This window comes from Corvus hawaiiensis, chromosome 14 (assembly GCF_020740725.1).
Source record: "Corvus hawaiiensis isolate bCorHaw1 chromosome 14, bCorHaw1.pri.cur, whole genome shotgun sequence".
NCBI lineage: Eukaryota > Metazoa > Chordata > Aves > Passeriformes > Corvidae > Corvus > Corvus hawaiiensis.
In genome coordinates this window covers 3,735,711-3,754,226 of record NC_063226.1, presented here as the reverse complement: position 1 = coordinate 3,754,226, position 18,516 = coordinate 3,735,711, and the positions used below count along the sequence as shown (strand labels likewise).

The following is an 18,516-nucleotide window of genomic DNA, read 5'->3' as shown; positions in this document are numbered from 1 at the left end:
CCAAACTGTATATCACTATTATTGAGTAAATAGCTTTGTGTATAATCCTGAAAGGGAAGCAGAGAATATAGGAATAATTTCCCAAGGCAATTACTTTCATTGTTTTCCTTCTCTGTGAGGCATCCAGAGCTCACCAGCGCTGCAGGACACGTACCTGATAAATCCTGCCCTGCACTCTATGGAGTCATTACCAATTAATGGCAAATCAGTGGTCTCTGAATTCCCTGATTCTTTTGTTTTGAGAAACATATGGATTTATTTATTTGCTTTCCTAGTAATCTGATGAGATATAAAAAGTGCAGATGTCAAGAGCACACGGTTCTAAACTGAGCTTACATGTGTTAGATTTAGATAAGCCCATGGAATCACGGCACACTATTCCTCATATTTTTATGCAAATACATTTTATTTAGAGATTTAAAGCCATTTCAACTTGGTTTAATATGATTATTTCAAACTTTACATCAGAAATATTTTATTGAGCCTGGCCTTTCACATTTTTTCCAGAAAACTCCTCTTCTGATCTGCTGCACATCTATACCCCAGCCTGTAAATTAAGCAGACACCATGATAACAATTTCCTATTTCTTAGTATTCGTGTTCAGATTTTATTCAATTTATTTTAACTCAATTTCACACCTCTGTCAAATCTGTTCTAGTTAGTGACTTCTCTGCCTCATTTCTTTTGTCTTTCATAAAAGAAATTTTGCTGCTACCTGGGGAAGAAGAAGTTTCCGAAAGTTCCTCTCCAAGTTCTGCTCCTTTGCCATCTGGATTCTGCTGCAACACTGTGGTTCTATTTTTTTTTAATTTACCTCAAAAGAAGGGAAAACAGAAATCTCATTGTGACCATGTGTTACAAAGTTTAGGTCAAGGTTGTCATAACTTGGACAAGTTCTTCCTACATTAATTTTTAAAAGACATAAACACAGTACAGTCCTTCATTGGCTATAAAAACACTCCAATTTCAGGTGCGAATAGAAATGTTGATTTTCTAGCTGAAGGTGAATTTTACATCACAGATTCTCTCTCAATGCAGAGCTGGGTTCCTAGGCTTGATGACAGAGAGATTTGCATAAATATATTTGCATGTAGCGCTGGGAGTTGCCAAAAGCTTGGAGTAGAGCACACTCAAACCCCAAAATTGTTATTTTATGCAATTATATGACACCTTCAAAGTTTGGGTTTACATTTACATCTATACACAACTACTGGAAAGCAAAATATAAATCAAAATACATGGATAAATAATCTCATCAGAATGTATGTGTCATCACTTCTCAAGCAGAGAATACAAAGTAACAAATATTGACTTTCGTGAGAAAACCTGCATTTCAAAAATCATTTCATCCCATTACGAAGTTTAAGGATAGAAGGGAAAAATGTGCCCATAAATTATTTACTCGAGGAGAAATTTGCAAATATTTCCAAAAATACATAAATAGAATAAAGGTATTCACAGAGCAAGTTAGTTTTGCTGATGAATTTCAAAAGGCTGGTGTGGTTCATAAGCTAGTGTTACTGCAGCATGGATGTACCTTTAAACACACAAATTTGTTAAAATTGGAGAGCCAGCCATGAAATTTCAATGTTAATTGCAGATTATTTGAAGAGTCAATCACGTAACTATATCATTTTTAAAAAAATAATTACCTTTAAACATTACTGGTTTTGTCTTTGTGGCAAATACCAAGGCCTCCAGTTAAGGAATCATTTTGTGGAACCTATAGGAAGCTACAGAACTGTGGAAAGGGTCCAATACTTTTTCCATAGGAATCCCACAACTTAAGAAAAGTTGATTTCCTTATTGAGATTTTCATTTTGGAGAGACTAGAAGACAGTACACACATTAAAGCTGCTTTCTTCCTTCTTTTGCTGCCTTGAGAATCAAATTGGGAAGGAAAAAGAAAAATAAAAAAAGAGCGATGAATAAAATCCAAACCACTAGAATTAAGACTTACACTTATATAGAAGCCTTTCCCAAATACCTTTTTTTATGAATAATTAAAATGCCAGTCTGGAAATGGACATGCAGAGAAGTTGTGAATCATTATTCTCCATACTAGTCAAGATCAGAATAGGGATTAAAAGTGAATAGTACTGTTTACCTTCACTATCATTCTTAAATCATGAGACCACACATATTACAGCTCTGTATAAAAAAGATTCATTGAAGAGAGAAACAAATAGATTTCAAGATTTAAAAGAACTGAGGTAATTTTCATTGGCACCAAAAATTCTACTACAAGCACAATCAAATCCATGAGTGTTGAGCTGGATGTCATCCGTCTTCCTCTCTCTAGTTCTCCCTCTCAAATAATGAAGAAAAAAATAAATAAAAAAATAAATCAAGCCTCCAGCTCCTCAGTAAATGTTAGGAAAGAATAAAGAAAGGAAACATGCTGTTCTGTATCTCAACTCATTAGCAGCCAATGAAGCAGAGAATAACAGCGGTCCAGAAGGAAATAGTGGATGATGCAGCTGGGAAAGGGCACAAATGAAGACAGATAATGGGTGTAATGAGCCAACAGGGGAATTTTCAGGTTGTACCTTTGAATTCACACTCAGTTCCAGATGTTTCTTCCCATTTTCTCATGTAATGAAAGACATGGAGAAAAATATTGGGTTTTTTAACACTTGTTTTCTCATTCTTATTTCAAAGAGACAACAGCCTGGATTATCTCTACAGCTATGCTTGCCATAATGAATCTTTAGAATTATTCTGAACAATGAAAGAAGATCTCTGGTACTTAAAGCAATATTTTCATCAGAGAATGAACAAATGGATTGACCTTCTCTTCTATGGAAGCTAATAGGAAGCATGTGCAAGGAGAGTTTTTGGGCAACAGACAATATAAAATAACTTGAAAAATTTATATTGAAATGAATTAGAGGCTGCAAGAAGTAACTCACTGCAACCACTACCATCAGTATTAGAGTCACAAGATGACATTGAGAACTGTATTTCCATCCCAAATCTTTTTAAGGATTGAATATACTCCAAATATACCTCCTTGGCTACAAAGAAAAGGATATGAGGAGTGGAAATAACCATCAGGGCAGCCAGACTCTCTGCATGTGCTAAAATTTCATCTTGGCTTAAAACAAGATTAAGTTGGGGTCTCCCTCTTGAATTAATCTGTTCACCCTTGACCACCAATTTTGAGCTGCAAAAAACCACTACAAATTAGTTCTCAAAAGAATTACTATGTCTAAACCTTTTGTTTGTTTTTGTTTTTTATTTAAGTTTAGACATTGGGACTTTATTGAGAAAATAAAGCAATTTGTGTAAGCATTTAATTGTTCATTTCTTATCTATTAGACAAGGCTTTCATGCTGCTGCTGGCCCTTTTCAGAAAATTTCCTGTGCGAAGGTTACAGCCTCAGAGACCCCGTTACAGCTACAGACAGGGGATCACTCCTCTACCTAGAGAAGATATCCCACTATATTTGGGATAGAAGTGGAAAAACCAGGTCAATCCAAGCCCAAGTTATATTTTAGTCATTTCTACATTTTGTAGTTCTCCATTCAGATACTCTAAAGCAGTTAATGGTGCCACCTACTCTTTGGGTGTTTACTATGGAACGCTTAATTTTATGAATCACAAATATTACTCACCAAATAAATATTGTGAGATAGAAAAGCCTAAAGTTCACAACCAATATAGAGTAGAGATTATTACTATTTTACTGACAACATGATGTCAACAAGGTCTTACGTTATTTTCTCTGAGGAGTACTGAAGGTATAACCAAACACAGGCTGATAGTATTTAATGAATCTTCCTTTTGCTTCTTTCCTTGGCCTTGTAAACTGATATTTGGAAACCCATAAATGTCATCTCTGCTGGCAGAGGAATCCAGAAGAGCAGCAATGCAAACCATCTTTGCAAGGTGTATTACACACTGAATGGCAGCATCAGAAACATCACAGAATGATGTTATAAATACAGATGAAACTACCTAGAGTAGATAATGTTTTATAGTGGGGCAATGCCAGCCATTCCTCAGATAATCTCTGTGCATACCATCTGCAGGTTGAAAGGCACACAGAGAAAACAGACCTACATTTCAATAAATATTTCAAGAGAACAGAACAGATTAAATCCCAGGATCCCAGAATGGTTTTGGTCAGAAAGGATCGTAAAGCTCATTTCATTCCAAGACCCCTGCCCATGGGCAGGGGCACCTTCCACCAGACCACGCTCTCCAAGCTGTGTCCAACCCAGCCTGGAACCCCTCCAGGGATGGATATATAATATGTACATGTACATCAAAATAAGTGAGATTTTTATAAGTTAAACAAATCATCAGAAGGAAGTTTCTGTAAGGTTTTATTTTAATCCTTGTGATGTTTCTCTCTCCTCCTCTGACTAAAATATTAAATATCAGCTTCTCTCTCATCCTACATAGTATTTTGTGAGAAACAGCAATTACTCTTTCTGTAACAGTAAAAGAAATGGCAAAATATTCCTGGTACCAGCCAACATTTCAAGTGGAATTTTTCCGTGTTTGAGGCAGACATGTTATATGTGACATACTACAGCTGGCAAGTGATAGGATTTTCAGATTTAAAAACTGCCCGTCTGTTCACTGCTTTAAGTATAACTCTCAGACAAAATTAATTATATGCCTTTCTCTCTTTATATCGTAACTTTTCTCTCCCATTCCTAGGTAGTAGCCTCAAGACCATTCTCATGTAAAAATCCCAAATTGTGTGTTCCATTGCAAGTGCAACATAAACCTTAAAGGCAGCAATATAATTATGGCCATAAGCTCATCTTTATGTCAGCTTAGCATTTGCCAGGGAACAACTTAAGAGTTATTTTTAGGCATTTAAACAGGGACACATCTGGCATGGGGTGTTCATTAATGAAGTGTGTTAAAACTGGTAAGACATTGCTGATATCAACAGAGGAAAACGTCGAGAATCTGAAACATTTGGCCTGGTGTTTTTATGTGCTGCTTTGAGTGCTAAGTGTTAATAACAATGAATCAAAACCTGGCAGAATGTTCTTTTTGTAGTACCAGCTGTAATGTAACAAACTTTTAAGGTGTCAACACAAATTTCTGTCTTCAAATTAAGCAAATTCAAGCATTTAGACATAAGTCTAGAATGGTATCTCACGCATGAACTCTGGTGCCATATACCGTTACAGAGAGACTGGAAATAATTAATTGCTATACAATCCATTTTTAAATCTATTGGCTAATTCTATCAATCCTGATATGTTTTTTACAATAATAGTTCTCTAAAATACGTAGCATATTTTAGACAAAATACAGCTTCAACCAGCATCCCTTGTTTTAAATTGGCTGTAGAAAAATTGTGTTCATAGCACTTTGGATCACTCTAACCTGGAAGAAATCCTGTTTGTAATATACTTCCAGAGAAAGCCTTTGAAGACACATAATCCAGCAGAATGTGACCCAGACTGTGCTTTATATGTAAATTTGTTTGCCTCTTTTGCCCTTTATTTCTTACTGCAGTAAGATCAAATGTTTTGTGTATGAGAACTCACACAGAAAAAAATAAAATCAAAAGTAGTTCAACAAATATGCAAAAATTCAGTAGCATAAAGGATGCTGGATTTAGGGAAGATAAGTGAATGCTGAACAATTAGATATTGGGTAAGTAAAAGAGGCTTTTTGAAGCTATGCTTTTAATTTACTTCTTAGTATTTTCTCTTTGATATTTCATGTCTATCTTGAATAGCACAAGTTGGTGACCACAAAGAGCACTCCTCCCTCGCTGTTTGTAATTTGTCAGACTAAAATGGGAGTTTTCTCCACAAATTTCCATGATGCTCAGAGAGAAAGTGTTGCATCAGAAGCTTAAGGCTGACTGGGACAGGGTGATTATGAAACATGGAAGTCTAATAAATACAACTTTACCTGCTGGTCTGGCGAGACTCCCCCCACCATTTTCCACAATTCCCTTTCCCCACAGAATCCTCTGACAGAAAGTGGATCAAATGTAACATTGAGTATGCCCCAGAACTTAGAAGATTCTAAAATTATTTAAACATCTGGGTACTCAGCACCACCCAGGAAAATAAATCATAACAGGTCATGGTTTGGCATTCCAGAGAAAACTGGGGAGAAAATCCCTACCTCAGTCCTGGCAGATGGAAGGTTTGCAGGTTGCAGGACTTTCCATCTCTGGAGACATTTAAAAGCAAGTTAGAGACTCCATTCATTACTGAACAGTTTGGACCACAGCGGGGAGATACCCATAAACCCACAAGACCTATTTCAGGAACACCAGAGATAAAGAAGTAAGGGAAGCCTAATTTTGATGCTCTTGAAGCAACACTGTCTACAGGAGATTGAATCCCCACTCACTCCACCTCAGATACATCCACTAACCTCATCCACAGATCATGTCTTTAATTCTACAAAGAGTCATCATTTATTTTCTTTCAAAGCTAAATTTATAGCAAATATTTGCATCCTATAAGAAGGAAAAGTAAATACTGAATATACGCTGAGAGGAAGAAGGTCTGAGACACCAGAACAGCAGATGTGATCTTTTTAATTTGCTAAGGTCCACCAGAGGATGTTCCTTGAAATTCCTTACTGGCAGAAGGAAGTTATTTTGGGTCTCTGGAGGAAACTGTTAATTCATTTTCATGACATTTGGTGTCATACTCCTGCTGAGAAATACACGTTTCGTTGGAAGGAAATAATTCACTTAAAACAAAGTGTATAATGTAGTTCTCAACTTCCAGAGATTTTGTACAGAGACAAATCCAAATCCTGGTAATTCTCAGGCAAAATATATATAGATCTGTGTTTTGGCTGACAGCAACAGAGACATTGGCTGTGTCTGGTACTTCTGCATCCAGTCTTGAAGTTTTCCAACTGGAATTGATACTGACTTATGCTTGGCTGTAGTGTGGACGACATGCTCTCAAGAAGGCCAGGAAAAGAGAAACAAGACTTCATGCCAACAGCAGGAGAGGTTCATATCAAGGGAAAGACTTCCCTAAGGAGCAAAATCCAAAGTCTTCGTTAGTAAAACCATTAGGATCCTTTTAATCATGTGATCACCACCGGCACAGGCACAGAATCCAGGGCAGGCTGACAAAAAGTGACATTACTCAGTACTACCAACTGCAGGGCCAAGATACTTGAGATAAAATTTTGCAACATATGCCAGAATAGAGTTTAAAACTGTCTTTCTTAAAGAGTCTAGATTCCATTGCATCAGCACAGGAGCAGAAAGGCTAATGATGCATGAAGAGGAATTAATATCCTATTTCTTAGCAATCTGAGGGTCTTCTCCTGAGCAAAGCTACTCGTAAATAGTTATTACTTAATATCTACTTTTGAAACTGTTGTGAACTCTTTAGTACCTGGTCTTTTTGAAAGCTCCACCACTCTGAGTTCCCAAACAGCAAGGCAGCACTTTCTCAGGAATTAGTCAGATACTTAAAAGACTTGAACATCTGTGAAAACCTAAATGGAAGTTATGCTACAGTGCAGTCCACAGCGCTGGGAGAGCTTGTTAGGACAGTTTGCTACACACGATGGATGCCTTGATGATAATAAACCTGTCTCGTGGTTATCTGCAGCTGAAAGGAGAGGTTCAGCCCTGATCTTGAATCCCTGCCCCTGTGTTGGAACTGGCAATTGACTGACTCCACAGTTAATTGGTTAAAGATGGCAAACTGCAAGAAACTGTTGTTTGTGTCCCTGAGGGCTTTTGATCCCATGGCTTTATCTTAGCAATTCCTCCTCCAGCCTGCAAAATAGGCCTCCAGTGCCTTCCACACACAGCTGATATTGTTAAGATCCAAGAAGTCCTGTCTAGACAGTGAAACAAAGACACTTTGCACTTGCAGACTCCGTATGAGTTTTCTGAGGATATACAAAAGCCAGAGGGACAAAATTAGGTTTCAGGAAAATAAGATTTAAAAACTCTTTACAGCAGGTCAAATAAATTGAGACTGTTGTGAGTTCAAATGCTACAGATAGAATTGTTTATGCTTCTTCCTTATATTTTGAAAACAATGGAGTTAAAAAAAAAAATACCAACAAAAAAAACCAGAGCCTTCCAACTGCCTACCAAGATTTTTAGATATTCACTTTCTGCCCATGGAGAAAAAGCCACTCTTGCAAACAACTGGGCTATAATCCAAATCCAGAAATCAAGACTCATTTCATTACATTTCTTTCCCCCAAAATTTTGAAAGAACGTTTGTCTCAGTGTGATTCAGAGATGAGCATTTCTCAGAAGTGGTTTTTTTACCCCTAGGAAAGGGGTAAAAAAGCTTTTTCAAAGAAGCTCAGACCATTAGCAGTGTCTTTAGCAACATTGTGTTTTCTTTCACAAGCTTCTCCACACTCTGGCTGGAACTGCTTTTGTGTGTATAATCTTATGAAAACAATGATGGCAACAGTATATATAATTCAAACAATTAAGTCACTGCAGCGAGGGGAGAATAATGTCTCTGGGTGTTAAATCATATTTGCAGTTTGGGTACTGTCCTGCATAATCTATCTGAATGGTGCAGTGTTTTGTCTGCCATAAATAGCAGCTTTTACTTTCTTTGCAATTCCACTATATCAGCCCTGCACTAGGATAAACAACACACCATAAAAGAGCAGAAGGCACAGTTAGGATAGAATCATTATGCAAATATGTTATGGCATGCTTTATATGAGAACAGCTTCCCTAAAGAGACCTAATGGGATGACTGACCTATAAAGCATTTAATTTGTTGTTAGCATTTCATTTAATTGTCTTTCAGCTCCTCTAGGAATAAAACTTTTAATTGTAAAAACTTCCAAATGACATAATGGTTGATTTCTCTTTCTGTAACTAACAGGTTCCTCTCATAGTAAAAATAGCTTGCTGTGATTTCCAACTGTAATTTCTAAATTCTGGTATAATTCTGGTGCAAAAGTTTGGATGCTAGACTTCAGCTGACAAAACTCTATTAGAAGAATGTTACCTCTAGAAATGTTAATGAGAGGCATCTTGACAAAATACTATATATCTTGATATACAGATATATAACAGATGATCAATTTTTCTCACTTTTGACCTTTGAGTGGAAGACTCAGGATCCATAGTCCTAACAGGATTGATTATTGTGTGAAGGTTACATATAATAGGGGGTAAATAGACTATATCAATAAATCTTCATTTTCTTTGGCCAACTACTAAAGGAAATTTAAAATCCTCACCAAAAAAAAAAAAAAAAAAATCCAATGGCATGAAGTATTAATTATCAAGTGCAAGTGAAGGGACTGTATAAACACCATATTCTGAAGTGCATTGCTTGTTTCAATAAAAAACCTTCAGGGGGGTTTACAAAGATAAATTGGATTTTTTTCATCTAGAGGGAAATATTATGCCTCCAAAGGCAGGCCTGGAGGCACTTCATAGGGTATGAGAAAGTAAGAGGTCATTCCTGTTGAGAATTTGGTTTTAGTTTGGGATTTTTTTGAACAATAAACATGACCAGAAATATGCCCTGTCAGGCAAGGCTGTTCACAGCATCTTGGTTACATCAGCAAGAGAACTGCCACAAAGATCAGGGAATGTGATCATTCTAACCCATTTGACACTTGTCAGGCCACACCTGGAACACTTTGTCCAGTGCTCTGTCCAGCTCTGATCCCCCAGTTTCAAAGAGACAATGAAAAATGGAAAAGGTGCAGCAGAGAGACACCAAGATAGTCAGACTTTGGGAGGGCTTGGCATGTGAAGGAGGACAAAAGAATTTTTGTTCATCCAAGAGCAGAGAAGACCCAGGGAAAAAACAATCCCAAACTTCCAGTAGCTAAAAGGTAGCTATAGAAGTGGTGGAGGGCAAGAGGCAATGGACTTCAGTTGCTTCAAGGGAAATATTGGTCTGGAACAAGAAACCAGTTCATTGCAAGTAACAACAACAATACTGGAATAAGTTACAGAAAAGTGGTGGAATCTTCCTTGCTGGAAACATTCCTGCCTCAGCCTGACAGGGATAACCTTTCAACAGAAGGTTGGACCAGATGGTCTCCAGAGACGCCTCCCAACCTAGATTTTTCTCTCATTCTAAAAATGCCTGGTGTTCTGCTATGACATTTCTTCCTACCCAGCCTTTTTTAAAATAAAAAATCTTGTCTGAAATTTATACTTCATTTCACAGTCTTGTATCATGTTGTTAATTTGATTATTAAAAGACACCACCTCTCTACAAATTGAAAAAATGAACACTCTTCAGCCCTCAGTCAAACATTTTATAAGCTAATTCTATTGATGAGATATGACAAAGACAAGAACTGCTAGTGAGGTATGAATTTGTGATGGATATATTTTAGTTGAATGGATATATTTTAGTTATTGCTCCAAAGAACATTAAATGTAAACATAAACATAAAGAGAAATATATTCTAAAAGGTCAGAAAAAAAGATTCCTGTTCTAACCTCAAGCAAGAAAAAAACCCAACGGTATAAAGGCTTTTGCTAATTCTAAAATATTGAAATAAAATTGCATAGAAATATGCACAATTCTTTAAAAAATTAAGAAAAAAGAAAAAAGAAGAAGCTTTCAGTATTCTGTTGGCATACTTTTCCAGGAAGCTGTGAAACTCATGCATTTTCATTTAGATTCTTCCATCTTAACCTTTCCTCGTGTCATTGCACCCTTAAGCAAAAGTGTATAATGCATATTATTTTAGCCATTAATCTCCCATTTCCAATGTTACTATACCTCAAAATGACTCAGTGTGGCCAATTCTTAAATATTTTGTTCAGCATAACACCATGTTCAACAAGCAATTCAAAGCAGTCAAATAAAAGATGAAAAAGCTTAAACTCCAGAAACATCACAAGTTTATCAACCCACTCTTTTCTAATTATATGAAAAATTTTGGAACAAAACAAAAGAAAATGAATTCACCAAAACAACACCTTTTTTAAATCTACAAACCCTACCCACATTTTGGAATTAATATGCATTTCTGAAAGCAAGACTAAAACACACACATTGCTTTTTATAATCTAATTTTTAAGACTAGCTTAAGGAAGGGAAACTAACTTAAATGAGAAAGGAATATACACTGATCTGATGATGCTGAGAATAGAGTTCCCAGCAATGGGTGAAAGAACAGTAAAATTTCTTGGAGATAATACCAAAAATACTCACAGACTTCAAAATATATCAGATACAAGTCCAAATTCTTGTAACATTTCTGGACTTCAAGTGATGAGGACAGTGATAGTTGTAGTTATTTTGTTAGAAATTGAAGTAGAAAACAGAGTGAAAGAAGGCAACAGGTAGGATTTGTAACATGGCTGAAGAATGAAAAAACAGAAATGAATTGCTTCTTTTTTTGTGTACCACTTTCAGAATTTAACAACTGAGATAATTTTATTTAAAATTGTTGTTCCTCTACAATTTTACGAGAAATGGTGTTTAGGGGTGTTAATATTTAATTACAAACCTCTCAAATTTCACTTGTGGCCCTGTGAGCACAAAAGCTTAGGAGGCAGTGAAGGGTAACCATTACTGATGTGATGTTAATCATCACATTAAAAGGACATATTTCTATTTCACAGAAAGGGAAATGATTAACTGATTAAGCAAATAATGGAGAGTTAGAAGAGATGTTTACAAAAACTAGTTGTATCCTTTTGGAATGTGCTGAATCAATGCTATCCACACACAGATTTAACGCTAGCGAAGATAACTTCACCCTGAAACTGTTTTTATTATAAAACCTTATGCAATTCACAGTGGAATGAGTGGAAAATCATATTTGTTTAACTTCTCTAATTCAGAAGTTTTTCTTCAGAAAAAAACCTATGCTCAGCTCTGCACAGATTAATGCTCCTACACTGATTTATATTCCGGTCCCTTAGTGAAGCATCTGTTACATTTCTCCGTATCATATGTGTGTTAGGCAGAGAGCCTCAGGGCTTTTAACTATAACAAATCCAAAGTTGATTTTCCAAGCCTCCTGCTACTAAGGCAGTTTTCCCTTTCACAACAACTTCCTCTTAGATGTATGTCCTTTAAAATGTATTTGCCCTCTACTAATCAAGGATGTTTGGAAATCTCTCTGATTGCTTTCCCCATGATCATTATCTCAGCTGTCCCCTCAGATAACCCTGTTTAGTTCAACTCTCTCAGATGTTTATAATGTTGCAGGAAAAAAATGGCCCAGTTTTGCCACAAAAAGTTTGCACACTCCTAATTCTACTTTCACAGCTTTAAACAAGTGATAGTTTTCGAGTTAGTATCACTTCTGTTCGTGCAAAGGAAAGGACAGAGAGATTGAGAACTAAGCCTCTTTCCAGGTCACTGCTTGAATTATTTCCATTGCTGGATATTTTAGTCTCTGTATTATTTGTTAGAAGCTAACCAGAATGAATATTTTATAGCACAAAAGGAGCTTGCATTGTGTATAACAGCAAAGAGTGTCAAAATTACATTTTTGTTTTTATATGTGAGGAAAGAGATCTCTTGTGTATGAACTGTAAGAGCTCCTTCATCAAGGCACCTCTCTTAGGAGCTGCTTTAAAAAAGGGTAACAAACTTATGAGGAACTCCAGGTCTTATAAAATCAATCCCATGCTACAAATGTGAGACATTGTTCTCTGGGATTTGCACTCCAAGATCAACACACTATTTTCCTGTTGTAAAGAACAAAATACATTAATTGATAAATCTCACACACTGTTCCTAGCCTAGAACTAGAATAGACCAGTCAATATTAGGATGAATAACATGTAAAAAAACCCAAAATAATGTCATGATTTAATTTCCAATAAATTTCAGGGTTTTTTCTTGTTATATTTTTTTGTTTTCTTGTGTTGCAAGCATTGAGTCATGGCTAACTGTTTCATAAGTACATACAGTGAATTAATACTACAATCAAAACACGGGTGGGCCATGCTTCACTATACAATATTTGGTTTAGCATTTCACCTCTTGAAAGTCTATACATAAACTGCAATCAAGCATCATTCCTTCCACTGGATCATTTTTTACACTTTCCTCCAGGCAGTGCTGTCTCATAAACCACTTGGAAACCTGCCAGACATCCATGGAGTTTTCTGGGTAAGTACAGATGCAGCGTTTCAGTCATGATCTCTGAACTTATTGAAAAATAATAATTTACAAAAGGGAATAATTGCAGCATCAGTCCGGCAGGTTTTACTTAAATTTACAGGCTTCAGCAGATGTTTAGGCTGCAACCTTTCAGAGATGTGTAGTTTGTCTCTCATGAGTCCCTTCATGAATTATTCTGTGATCAAGCAAAGACTTCTTGAGACATGAATATGAGAAGAGCTATCACAATCACAGAAATCTACAGATCTGCAAAACACTTATTAAGAAGTGCTGTCATTATTACAATAGACCCTTCCTCCTTTGTTCCTATTGCTACTGATTATTCCATTTCGAAAGTGAGGGACAGACATTCTCAACAGGCTGAGTGTTCCACTTGCAGGGGGATACAGACACTTTGAGAAAAGATGTCTGTGAGCTATTTAAATCATGCCGGGGATGGATGGACGGATGGATGGATGGATGGATGGAGACTGCATTAGTGGCAAACAAATGTTGAGCCTAACATGGTGAAGATAACAGGTTGAAAAACAGTCAAATGACTTGGGAAAAATTTATATTTAATTTTGCTTGCATAGTATCATGTAAAATTAAGCTGAAAAATCAGTCTTTAGAATAAATGTTGCTAGAATCTGCTTATCATGGGTTAAATTCTAAGGTTAAATTTCTGTGATTCTACAGAAAATTTGTCTGATTCTGAGCTGTAGCCAATATGCATAACACTATTAAGGGCCCATAAAATGAATCACAAAACTTATTTTCTTTATTAAGAGAATGTAAAATGAAAAGTTAACTTTCAGCCTTTTTCCTATTAACTCAATGTATGGAAGAATAATCAAAAAGTACATAAGAACAGGAACTTCCTTGCCATATTTTGCTTGCAAGAAAGGAGAAATAATAGTTAGAGGGAAAATGTTAGAGGGAAAATGCCAAAATACACTACTTTAATAGTCTGAAGATGAAATATTTAATCTATTTCCCTGTTTTTCCAAGTGTGTTTTAGCAGGTAGAGTAACAAATTTTTTATAACTCAGGCTGAAATTTTATACCCTATGAATGCAGTTAATAATATAAATTAATACTGAAATATAAACTAAAAATGTTGATATCCAGTCACGTTCGAGCTGCTAAGGAATATGCAAGACTAAATTTTGGGTTCCTTTTTTAAGTATTCCCACATTTCAAGGAAGAGATAAAGATCACTAATCTAAACACAAATTCAGAGTAAAGCTTTTTTAAATTGTTGTCCCTGAAGTCTCCTCTGCAGAAAGTGAGCTATGATCATCCTGGTGTGGTTTAATCAGTCACCAAGCAGCTGCAGCGACCTGTGAGACACAGGAGGATGGACAATGTACAAATGTTGCTGTGTCCACTTCCAGAAATTGGATCTTATTCTTGATAACACAGAATTTAATATGGCAAAGCTACACAGAAAGGCAGAATGGCACTTGGTGGCTACAAAGAAAACAAGGAAGAACATCAGAAGTTAAAGAAATCTTCCAAATGCGACTTCCATTGCCCTTCTGGGGGCTTGGATGTGCCCATCGCTTACATGCCACTACCTAAAAATGTAAAAGCTATGTTGGGATGAGGCTAGAAGGGTGAAATATTAGCTGAGAAGATGACAATATTCTCTGTTGGTGATTTATTCTAGCTTCAGTTAATGTGTTTTCTTATGCTTTTGGATGGTGTCATCTTCATTCTCAATTGTTAAGTTTCAGACATGCAGCTATATTATTAAAAATTCCTTTTGATAGAATTAGACTATCATTAACAGGTAATGAGAAGAACATTACTGACTTTGTCAGGAATTATGTCTTCCAGGATTTTCATCTAAATTAAAGTTTGGTCTGACTTAAAAGAATAAATTGTCTCTGAAGTCTATCGTTTCCTTGGTGATATTTTTTATTCTTGTGTCATAATGCAAGTAGAAGAAACATTTGAAAATCTGGTTAGATTACTTTCCAATACTGCAAAAATGGGAAGATCACACAAAAATTGAGTGATCCAAATGAATGGAGTAGAGAGTATGCAATTACGACTAAAGCAAGATTAAATAAGTGAAGGTTAAGTGCAAGCACGACATGATAGAGCGGGGAAAAAAGGAAAGGAAAAATTTCTCTGTGCTTCTTTTCATAACTTGTACATGCAAATTCTCCAGTCACAGATAATTTACATAGATCATATGTGTCAGTGCTGTGCAATGCCATGAAAGTGCACAGAGAGCTGAACGACTGTGGTTTAAATGGCACAAATTACTAATAAATACACATGAAAGAAAGGAAGATTTTTTTTCATACTATATACAATATTTTTTAATCCCTGTGTACATACACACATGAGTGGCAGGGTAAATGGAAATACCATAGAATAAGTTTGGGAGTCCAACAGAGATATGTGCTAATTCCTATTTTTTTTTTTTTTTTAAATTCAAGTACTTTCTTTGAACTTCTATCCTTATCTGGAATTTATAATAAAAAAAAAAAACCAACTACAGTCACTACCTCATAGAAAATCCATACACCAAAAAACTTCATGAAGAGAATAAACTATTCCACAGTAAGAAATCCAATCCAAAGAAGTTCTTCACATACTCAGTACCTATTCAACAGGGATAGCAATTGTACAAAAATCTAACAATTTTTCAGGGAGAAGAATGAAATCAGGAACTGCCCAGAATACATTTCTCTACATAAAAAAATCTGCTGTGAGTAGAGCAGTGGAGAGCTTTGGAAACAGGTTAATCTGAAAAAAACCACCAATATCTTTAAAGAAAGACCTCATTGCAATATTTATAGTGATTAATATCAATGGTATCAGCACCTCTTTGTGGAGGACCTCGTGGGTTTACCTTTGACAATGCTCACCACGTGTGAGAATGCTCAGCACGCCCTCGCCTCCTTTGTACCTTGAGAGATTTCCAGAAGCAGCACTGTTGAAAGCATGGATTTATTGCTGTTTTTTCAGGGCAGTTTTTCAGGCTGGTGTCACCCATTTGTATCTGATCAGAGCCAGCCAAGTCTTTAAGGATCCATGTGTGGAACCTCTCTTCACAGAGCAGATGATTCTCCATCACATCAATGTTGTTTTATGATGACGTGTTACAATTTCAGCCAGAAAAGGTCAGAGCTGGCACTGAAAGAACAGTGATTTATTATTCAGAGGGAGATTGCACTGCAGCCCATAAAGCATTCAGTACTACCATTAAGACAAAACCTACAGTCAGAATAGCAGCAATACCACAGTCCTGTGGTGTTTAACTCCCGCCCCAGCAGGAAGTATGAGAATAATCCCACTTTCAAAAACTACAGTTCTATGCCTTTTTATTCTCTCCTAATTAAAGGAATAAATAATAATTTGATTAATAATGGCTAAAGCCACTGTCCAACCTTGATTTTTTTTCCCCTATAGGCGAATATTCTTTCAAACATTAATGAAATATTAATTACAGTTTTTTTGTTAGACCAGGACAAAGAGACTGAAAATTAGCCAAACATATGTGATTATTATTCTGCAAACATCAACAAGGACACCCCACATTTTAAATTTTATGTGTTAAGACATCTAAGAAGACAGATAAGGCTTAATAAATCAGCCTTTTACAGTAGAAGAGCTCAATCAATATTCTAAGAAAAATATTCACCTGGTTGAAAACATTTCCACTAAATTTGGAGGCCGTGGGCAATGGGCTATTGTAAGCACTCAAGGTAATTTTCTAGATGGAACATTAATTTCTTTCAGAAGAATTTTTACTTTATGAATTGAAAGGACAAAAATAAATCACACTTAATTGTTAGGATCTATGCTTGATTTGTCCACTGTTGAACATTTACCTGGGCTTTGCATCCACCACAGCAGGGAAAAGGCTTTGTTTCCAGAGGGATCCACAGGGTCCTGTCCAAACAGAGCTTGAAGAACAATAGGAAATAGTAGTGAAAAAGAATGCTATTAATATAAATGGAAGTTCTTGGTTGTCTTTTCCTCATCATCCCAAAGCACTTCCCCAAGTACCAGGGACTGTTTAATAATTTTTTGCTTATTTTGCCCATGCAATGAGGACTTCACTGAAATGGGACTGATTTTGCTGAATAATCTGTGGAGTTCTAAGCAGTGGTTTCCCACTTAAAAATTGTACCTTAATAACACCTTTTATTGCTGTGTATAAACAACTTAAAAAATTTCTGCAATAGTAAAAAAAGTCTTCTAATTTTGAAAGCCTTCAATTAGTTGAATACATTCTCTTTTCATAGAATGTATTAAAAACATTATCTTTTAATTCTTATCAGCCCCATTAGCACATTTCTTAAATTCAGTGTCCATCTTTAGTAACAGAATTATCATAACTGTTTAGCAGAAATATCTTTTTTAAAAAGAAGCCAATCCTAATTAAGAAAATCAAGCATGAAAAACACTTAAATTTCTTCCATATTCCATTCGGAGAGCAAAAAACCAGAGTTATTTATTCTTGAGAGGTCTTTGCAGTTATCTGGAGCCTGGAGAATTTGGGACCACTGAAGACATCAAGATGAGATCTTAGGCTTTAAAAGACTCATGTAGAGCGCAGAGGACTGACTACAACTCAAGTAAACCAAGTCTCTGTAGAGTCAATACATCCTTACAAAGTTTCAGGATCAGAAACTAATTTACTCAGCATTTCTGCTGCAGAAAATTGAATTGTAGGTGCCCTTTGTAATCCAGACATTTTAATTTTCTAAATGATAAACAAAAGCTTCCAACAAATTTGGACTACATAAAACATGAGGAAAATCGTCACAGATTGAGGCAACACAAGATAGTAATTACTGCCTGAATATGCTAAGAAGCACTGTTGTTAAGTAAGGCCAGAAAGAGCATCTGTGCCAGAACTGGAGAAGAATGGTTGTATCTCAATCTGAACTGCAACACCAGCATCTTCTCCTACCTTGCTGGAGACTTTCTTGGATTTAACCTCATCATGGTTTCTCCAGTTAATTACTGGGTTGATTTTTTTTTCTGTCTTTATATAGAAGGTTCCTTGACAGGAATCAAAGCTTTTGGTGATCTCTGAGCTCGAGGTGAAGCAGCCAAGCCCAAGATGTTGTGGAGCAGGAAGGGGTTTGCCCTGCTGAGCGCACTTTGCCAGCAGCAGCTGCTGTATTTGGGAACTCAGAAACGGAGGAAGAAAATGCATAAAAATGTCATAAATCTGGGTGCTTTAAATAATGTGGGACCTAATATACTGCTTTAAAATATTAAAATTTCAAATTATCGACGATTCCTCTTATACCTGATAGACGAGGATGTTTCAGCAGTTTCCATTAGGGCTGCAATGACAGCTGCTCCGAATTGCTGATCCTGACAACTCCACTGCACTGGCTGTAAATCTGGAGAAAATGTACCCCTAAAAACCAGCTGGTTACATAAGGGAGAATCCACAAAATTGTTGAAAGATACTAAAAGACATGCTAAAG

The 18,516-nt window shown here is 36.2% G+C and overlaps 1 long non-coding RNA gene across 1 annotated transcript; it reads right to left on the bottom strand.

Moving 5' to 3' along the window:
• Positions 1 to 1,649: 1,649 nt before the first annotated feature.
• LOC125332997 lies at positions 1,650 to 16,978 on the bottom strand. Its single transcript, XR_007206711.1, has 3 exons — positions 16,900 to 16,978; positions 15,975 to 16,201; positions 1,650 to 1,879 (listed from the first exon to the last, which is right to left on the bottom strand). It is a non-coding gene; the product is annotated as an uncharacterized LOC125332997 (long non-coding RNA).
• Positions 16,979 to 18,516: the final 1,538 nt, after the last annotated feature.